The sequence below is a fragment of the Lissotriton vulgaris genome, chromosome 10, assembly GCF_964263255.1.
Source record: "Lissotriton vulgaris chromosome 10, aLisVul1.2, whole genome shotgun sequence".
Taxonomy (NCBI): domain Eukaryota; kingdom Metazoa; phylum Chordata; class Amphibia; order Caudata; family Salamandridae; genus Lissotriton; species Lissotriton vulgaris.
The window spans coordinates 1058329797-1058338515 of record NC_141698.1 but is presented as its reverse complement, the minus strand read 5'-3'; the positions used below and the strand labels follow the sequence as shown (position 1 = coordinate 1058338515).

At 50.3% G+C, this 8719-nt stretch overlaps 1 pseudogene; it reads right to left on the bottom strand.

Moving 5' to 3' along the window:
- Nucleotides 1-3439: 3439 nt before the first annotated feature.
- LOC147689307 (CD276 antigen homolog) lies at nt 3440-7885 on the bottom strand (annotated as a pseudogene).
- Nucleotides 7886-8719: the final 834 nt, after the last annotated feature.

Below are 8719 nucleotides of genomic sequence, written 5' to 3'. Positions count from 1 at the left end.
TCTGGGCCTCTTGCTCCTTCCACCGGGAATTGTTCCCTGCAAAGGCCGTTTCGATCCTCCCTCCCCGTCCTTAGCCTCAACCTTTCTCTTTAGATCGGCTATCTCCTTCATGAGTATGCGGAGCATCTCCTCGGTACCGACCCGCTTTCCGACCTTCTTCGGCATTCTTAGACGGGATATCTGTAAGACAAAAAGAAGGATTACAACGCTCAAAATTGCTCTTCGTTCCGTCTCGAGCTCACGTGCAGCGGGGAGGTGCAGCTTCAGAGCACAGGAACAAGAGGATGCTTTCTTGGCTTCCGCTCCTTTTATCCGTCTTCAGGGTGGGCGTGAGCCCGCCCCCGCCTGCCTCCAAGGGCGTGGCCGGCCGTGTTGGTGTCTAGGCCAGCCTACTCTAGGGCGGGAAAAAGGCGCGCCCCGGCTACGCCGCTTCGGGCATACCAGCCGAGACTCGCCTCCCGCCCAAGATGGCTTCCCGGGGGGATCGTGGTACTCGACCATACGTTCGGGGGGACCGATTGGTCGCCCCTTTCCATGTATGTCTGCAACATGTGCACCCATACACAATTGAGGGGTGCAACAGGGTGTCAAAGTGACACCCTGCCACCCTTCAATGTTTCCCCCAATTACCGAATCGGTATTTACCGATTCGGTAATTGACATTCATTCCTAGGGGCCTCCAGGCCCCTAGGAATGAATGGCAATTACCGAATCGGTAAATACCGATTCGGAAATTACCAAAACTTACTGATTCAGTATTTTTTTTTACAAAATTACCTACATCCCATTTCCCTGTTCTTAAATAACAAATCGGTATGATTCGGTATTTAAGAATCGGTAATCTGGGATTACCTACATCTGGCCCTTAGTTTCTTTTGAATAGTGAAATTGTTTTTGCTTTTTTTTCTTCATAAAATACATTTATTATTAAATAAACTCTGCACCACAAATTTATCATAATTAAACATTTCATCTGAAACAGATTACAGGGCAATGGTCACAAATGGTTACATCCAACATGGAACTTTTCACAGAATAATCCGATTTAAAACCTGGTTTGGGTGTAAAGCTGTGGTCACAAAATAATCCGACAGTGCCTACAGACCCGCTGTATATAAAAGAAGGCACTGAATAAAGCTAGTGTTCCCTGAATAATGCCATATAAATTCTGCCCTCTGTAGTAAAGCAGTGTTAAAAGAGTAATGGAATAAGCAACTTGACACAGACTGAAAAACTGCGGGGCATATTATCAAGCACAGAGTTAAAATTATCGCCGCTTTAGCGGCAGAAAACTGTAGCTAAAGCAGCGATAATGGGCTTGATAATATGCCCTTGAGAATTCCGATAGAAGCCCATGTTGACACCAGAACATGGGCTTCTATTGGAATTCTCAAGAGCCTATTATCAACCCCATTATAGCCGCTTTAGCGGCAGTTTTCTGCTAAAGCGGCGATAATTTTAACTCTGTTTCTTGATAATATGCCCCTCCGTTCACAAAATAACGAAATCTATCACTTAGCTGTCGTGTTGTACTGGTCACAGTCGGCGCATGAAACACAGGACGGCAGGTGAGTGTGGTCACTTTCATTATTGTTCTTGTGGGAGCGTGTCGCAGCACGTCTGTCCTCTCCGTCGTCCTAACTTCTCTGTCCACTTCCTGTCCCTACAGGATGTGGTGTCCAGTGACCTGGTCACTGCCCTATGACCCACAGGGTCCTAGTGCCCTGTCGTCAGTTGTCACTCTACAGTCACGGTTACTACATTTGCATTAACACAGAAGCAATGCTACCAAAAATAATTACATTTAGCATTTGGAATTTATTGTACCAGTGCTCACAGAATAAATTTATAATCAAGTCCACTGGGATAGTGTAATCCTGAGGTGCTCTAACGGATGAAAAGTGACTTGAAAACGTCATATGCAGCGCATCCGTTTGCAAAGTGTCACTGGGCACTTTCAGTTGCCAATTGCTGTTCTCTGGTGTTAAACTGGCACTAATGGTATGAAACATTTGCCCAGAAAGTGTGTTAAAACGACAAACGGCTAACACGGCCCTAAGATGTGCAGCCTAATTTGGCTTTTCTTGTAGGTATAATTTGTTCCTCCACTCGCACAATTTCAGTGCCCGGAATGCAATTATGTATAAGTCAGTACTGCCAAAACACTTGTCAAAATATCACATTTAGGGCACCATTAATTTAATAATTCTAATTAAAGTCTTTCAAACATCTAAATTAAATGATCTAGTTGTTGTTTTGCTAGATTTGCATAAATTGCACTGTCCAGTGTACAAAACTGTCAAACGTATGAAAAAATTATAACATTTTCTATTGACGGGAGGGCACGGCCCAATATTATCACACTTACATTTAGCAGTGAATGTACTGCGATGGTGACATGAAAGTGAAACCCAGCTTTGGACCATGATTGGATGGTGCTGCTCAAGACACAGTTTAACTTACATCTGGCATGAACTGGCAAGCAATGTTCACACAAAGCAATGCCATATTTACCACTAGCTTCCATATCCCTTGGATACCTTTCCTGGCTCTAATAAGTCGGGCACATATTTTGCAGCGCTCCCACTAGAATACTTACACCTATCTATTCTGGCACTGGCTGCAGGACAATGCTTTCAGGACAAGTAAACCTAATATTTACTATTGACTTTGTTTGGCATAAACTCATAGTTAACTAAATCCTACTGCTAATATTCTCATGTGTAGGGTTTTGCTCATATACAATGAAATCTAATGTCCATTGCTGTTTCTCCAAGACTCCCATGATCTTGCAAAGAATGCGCTGTTGAGTCTACAACATCTGTGTGGCTTTCTCCTCCAATCCCTGTCCTCCGTGCTCAGCTGATAGTCAGAGGCCACCATCCTCCAATTAACAAATGATAACACAGGGATGGATATCTGCACCCCAAAAGACTTGCTCACTGTATTATGTGCACTATAACTTCTTTGTTTTGTGATGTTCTCCAGCTGTATGGCATTCCACAGAACATGGACCTCAGCCAGTGTCTCCTGGCAATGCTCACCCAGATGTCCAGGATTTCCCCCAGAAGCACTGACTCAACCTTCTGAACAACCGAGCCATTTCTAGCCAGATCCTGAAAAGGCAACCTCTACGATTCCAGGATAGCTCGATACTTGGACCAGCATGGGCCGAAGCTCAACATCCATAGATAGATGTCCAAGGACGCAGGTAAGACCTTCATTCTTTAGTACCTGGAATGACCTGTACCCCTGCTCCAGTCAGCCTCCTCTGTCCTTGAATGTTTCCTGTCGCTGTAAAAGATCCTCTTACCAAGTACCTTCTACCAGTGAGACGGCTGTAGGATGAGCCTGCAGGAAGAGTGTTCAAGAGATTTCTGCACTTCAGCATCCGTGCTGGTCAAGAGCACCACCCACCCTTGCCTGTTAAACACTGCACTTACAGGTATATGAAGGCAAAATAACCATCGCAAAGGGCCAGGCCGCTGTTACTAGTCAAGGGACTTGCACCAATCCGAGCGCCTGTTACTGAAGCAGTCCGCCTCTCTTTGAGCCGCTTGTTTTGAATGATGCATTCAACGTGTTCGGATGCTTTGGCGGTGAGACTCCTAGAGACGTTGTAGGACCTGTTAGCGGCTTGCTTGGATGGCGACCTTTGCACTCTTTTGGAGTCTTTAGCTACATGTTCCCCATCAATGGTCCAGTGGACATCTGCTTCTGGATAACCCCCAGAAGCACTGCAGGTGATGGTCCTACTGTTCTTGGAAGATCCCTCTCTTGTGTGTAGGACTGGTTGATTGTACGGGGCAGAAACCTGGAGATTAAGAAGACTTTCCCTGGGGCATCGTGTGCTGCCAAATGAGACCAAGTATTGGAAACAGGCTTGGTCGTCTAGACAGACATCTGACTATTCCAGAGAGAAGGTGCCATCCTCAAAGGACAATTTGGTTCGGTTTTGGAATCTGGGGTCGTGCAACCCCGGCTCCTCTTTTCTCTTTATGTTCAGAAAATTAACTAGCAGAGATCTGCCAGTACTCATAGGGATCTGCCAGTAGACACGGTAATACTGCACAAGGTCTGGTTTAACGCTCTGGTTGGTACATGGCAAGGTGACATTTCTACCCAGGACAGCCACGACTGGTGTAGACCTATGTTCTGTATCATTGCACCACATGGCGGAGCGGTCACCTGTTCTCAGGACACCCCCTTGACTGCATTTTTCTTTCGTTATTTGGCCTTTCTGTACTGTTCCCATATTGTTGTTGGCTGTTTTCATATTGTTTTGCCTCATTGTTGTTCTGTGCCATTTCCCTCTCTGCCCCCTGTGCCCCCGCCCCGCTGCCGTGCGTGCGGCCACGCCCCCTTTTCCTTCTATACCCTCCCCGCTCCCGGCTGCTCCTCCCTCCCTCCCACTTCGCCATAAATGGCGACCGCGTGTATGCGTAGCGTTGCCACGCAGCGGGCGCGCCGATTGTGCACCAAAGGCGGGCCAAAGGTAAGCCGGTCTGCGCCCGTCCGCGCCTGGACCGCGTCCAGCGCCAGGACCCCTGGCCCCCGCAGACACCAGCCCACCCGCCGGACCTACGACGCCACCGAACTCAACACACTCAACACCGGCCGGACCCCTTGATGCTACCGAGCCACCCCGAGGCGCACCCACGGACCCTTCAGCTGCCACTCCTGCAAGCTCTCCTGCATCCACACCTGCACCGCCCCGCACCCACCAAGCCGAGAACCAGCAGCAACCACCTGAAGTGCATCCTGCTCAACACCCACTCCGTCCACAGACACGCCGTCGAGCTCTGGAACCTCCTCGACACAACATCACCAGACGTCGCCTTCCTCACGGAAACCTGGATGAACGCCTCCTCAGCGCCCGACATCGCCATCGCCATCCCAGACGGTTACAAGATCATCCGGAGGGACCGCGGCAACCAGACCGGAGGAGGCATCGCCATCATCCACAGGAACACCATCCGCATCAAGAGAAACTCCAACAACACCCTCACAACCGCCGAACACCTGCACTTCCAGATCCACACCGACCCCAGGACCACACTCTGAGGCACCCTCATCTACAGACACCCGGGACCACGCACACAATTCAGTGAAGACATCGCCGACTTCATCAGCCCGCACGCCCTCCCCTCCGCTGACTACATCCTCCTCGGGGACCTCAACTTCCACTTGGAGAACAACAACGACCGCAACACCGCCACCCTGCTGGACAACCTTGCCACCCTCGGTCTCAAGCAGCTGGTGACCACCCCTACCCACTACGCCGGACACACACTCGACCCCGTCTTCTCCTCCAGCAAGGACATCACCTTCGGCCACGCCACCGGACTCCACTGGACGGACCACAGCTGCGTCCACTTCAGCTACAGATCACAGCCGACCAGCTCGCCGCTTCCTTGAGCCAGGACCCCCCCGCCAGCTCAGCGAACCCCAGCCAGGCCGCCAACAACCTCACGAAGTGGATCAGCAACTGCGCAGACGACCTCGCCCCGCTGAGGACCCCGCCCAGCAGACCCGGCAGCAAGAAAGCTCCATGGCTCACCGACGAACTCAAGAGCTCCAAGAGGAACTGCCGAACCCTCGAAAGAGCCTGGCGCAGAGACCCAACACCAGACAACATGGCCACCCTCAAGCTCGCCACTCGAAAACACCACCAACTGATCCACACCACCAAGAAAACCGCATTCAAGGAACGACTGGACAACAACGCCCACAACAGCAAGCAACTCTTCAACATCGTCAAAGAGCTCTCCAACCCCAGCACCGGAAACAACGACATCACCCCATCACAAGACCTCTGCAACTCCCTCGCCTCCTACTTCCACAACAAGATCGCGGACATACACAACAGCTTCAGCACACAGCCAGCGCACCCCACGACAGCACCTGCACCCCCCACCACCACCCTCCGTGCCTGGACCCCGATCAACACCGAGGAAACCCTACGCACGATGAACTCCATCCACTCCGGATCTCCAACCGACCCCTGCCCTCACCACGTCTTCAACAAGGCCGACTCAGTCATCGCGCCCCACCTGCGGGACATCATCAACACCTCCTTCGACACCGCGACCTTCCCGGAGAGCTGGAAGCATGCCGAACTCAGCGCTCTACTGAAGAAACCATCAGCGGACCCCACCGAACTCAAAAACTACCGCCCAATCTCGCTCCTCCCGTTTCCGGCCAAAGTCGTCGAGAAGACAGTCAACAAGCAGCTGGCCGCCTTCCTCGAGACAAATGGATCCCTCGACTACTCGCAGTCCGGCTTCCGGGCCAACCACAGCACCGAGACCGCCCTCATCGCAGCCACTGACGATATCCGAGCCCTGCTCGACAACGGGGAAACAGCGGCCCTCATCCTCCTGGACCTCTCCGCGGCTTTCGACACTGTCTGCCACCGCACCCTAGAGCAGCGGGATGTACCATGTTACAACGCATACCGTTACAACTACCTACCATTACAACGCGACCATTACAACGCATACCATTACAACGCATAGCGCTTTGGGGTGCTGGATAGTGGTAAGTATAATTTACTATTCTAACTCCAGTCCCCGTGGACCCTAGGGAAGGTGTTGGATAGTAAATTATACTTATTCCCTATCCTATAGCGCCCCCCAGCGCAATGCGTTGTAATGGTATGCGTTGTAAAAGTCGCGTTGTAATGGTAGTGCGGAGTAACGAATGCGTTGTAACAGGTGCATACCAGAGCAGCGCCTCAGCAACGTCGGAATCCAAGAGAAGGCACTAGAATGGATCATCTCCTTCCTCGCCGGAAGGACACAAAGAGTCTGCCTCCCCCCGTTCAGATCAGAAGCCACCGAAGTCATCTGCGGCGTTCCTCAAGGCTCCTCGCTCAGCCCCACCCTCTTCAATGTCTACATGAGCCCCCTTGCGGCCATCGCACGCCAACACAACCTCAACATCCTCTCTTACGCCGACGACACCCAGCTGATCCTCTCCCTCACCAACGACCCCGCCACCGCCAGAGCCAACCTACACGAGGGGATGAAAGAGGTAGCCGAATGGATGAAGAACAGCCGCCTGAAACTGAACTCAGACAAGACGGAAGTCCTCATCCTAGGATCTTCGCCCTCCGCCTGGGACGATTCCTGGTGGCCCCCTGCCCTGGGCAGCGCACCCAAACCAACAGACCACGCACGCAACCTGGGCTTCATCCAGGACTCCTCCCTCTCCATGACCAGACAAGTCAACGCCGTCTCCTCGTCATGCTTCAACATCCTGTGCATGCTACGTAAGATCTTCCGGTGGATCCCCACCGAGACCAGGAAGACGGTCACCCAGGCCCTCGTCACCAGCCGACTGGACTACGGCAACTCCCTCTACGCCGGAACCACTGTCAAACTCCAGAAGAGACTCCAGCGAATCCAGAACGCCTCAGCAAGACTCATCCTGGACATTCCCCGACACGGCCACATCTCCGGACACCTGAGAGACCTGCACTGGCTCCCGGTCAACAAGAGAATCACGTTCCGACTCCTCACCCACGCACACAAAGCCCTACACAACCAAGGCCCAAGATACCTCAACAACTACCTCAACTTCTACACTCCCACACGCCAGCTTCGATCAACCAACCACGCCCTCGCCGCTGTCCCCCGCATCCGAAGAGCCACCACAGGAGGAAGGTCCTTCTCCTACCTCGCCGCCAAGACGTGGAACTCCCTCCCGACCCACCTCCGCCTGACCCAAGACCACCTCGCCTTCAGGAAGCAGCTCAAGACCTGGCTGTTCGAGCAGTAGCGGACCCCCCCTCCCCAAGCGCCTGAGACCCTCCGGGTGAGTAGCGCGCTATATAAATGCTGTGATTGATTGATTGAAATAAAGCCCAGAACAGCCACATCCTGGCCACTGTTACTGTTTCCAGAAGGATGCAGAAGGAGTGAGAGACTGCGACCCTCATGAATAGTGAAATTATTGGTATTTCTTATTTTGACCCTATTAATCAGATCAGGGTTGCATTTTCTAAGATTATTCATGGTTTCAGACAAATGTAAAATTCTCCAAAGAAAGAATAGCCTACTAATATTTATATGATTTGGTCAGATTTATTGAATGTTTTTAATAAATGTTAGAACAATAGAATGTTTGGAGCTCCACTGAAGCTCCACTGAAGACAATACAGTGGCTCAGGGCTAGTAATTGCTGGTATAAGCCTTGTGCTCCAACATTACAAATGTTTGCCTGGTTCTCACTTTTTAATTTAGAACATTATACCGTCAGTGGGTGACTGTAATAACTTTATAGTCCTTTGCCTCGAAAATATATCTCCAAGAAGAGTTATTTGGAATTTGATAAACCTTGAATAAGGTGGTCGTAGCCCACAGAGGATTAGAGTGTGTTAAATAGAATTCTGCATTTACCTGCCATTGTAAGCAGGTACAGGAGTACCGTGGAGTACGGTGGATGTTATAGAGATACATAAATAGATAGTTTCTATTGAGGGGAAAGTAGAAAATATCTTATTTTATTTTTTTAGTATTTTTTATTGTTATTTTTTCATTGCATCAAGCTTTTTGGCATGGTAAAATACTACACATAAAAGCCATGTAGCATAAGTCCCTTTAGCTGTATTATTAAGATCATATGCATGCTCCTCGCTAATGTTTTTTATTATCCCTTTCCATTTGATATATTTTAAATCTGGCAATAGTTTTTTAGATATATAACTAGAACCATG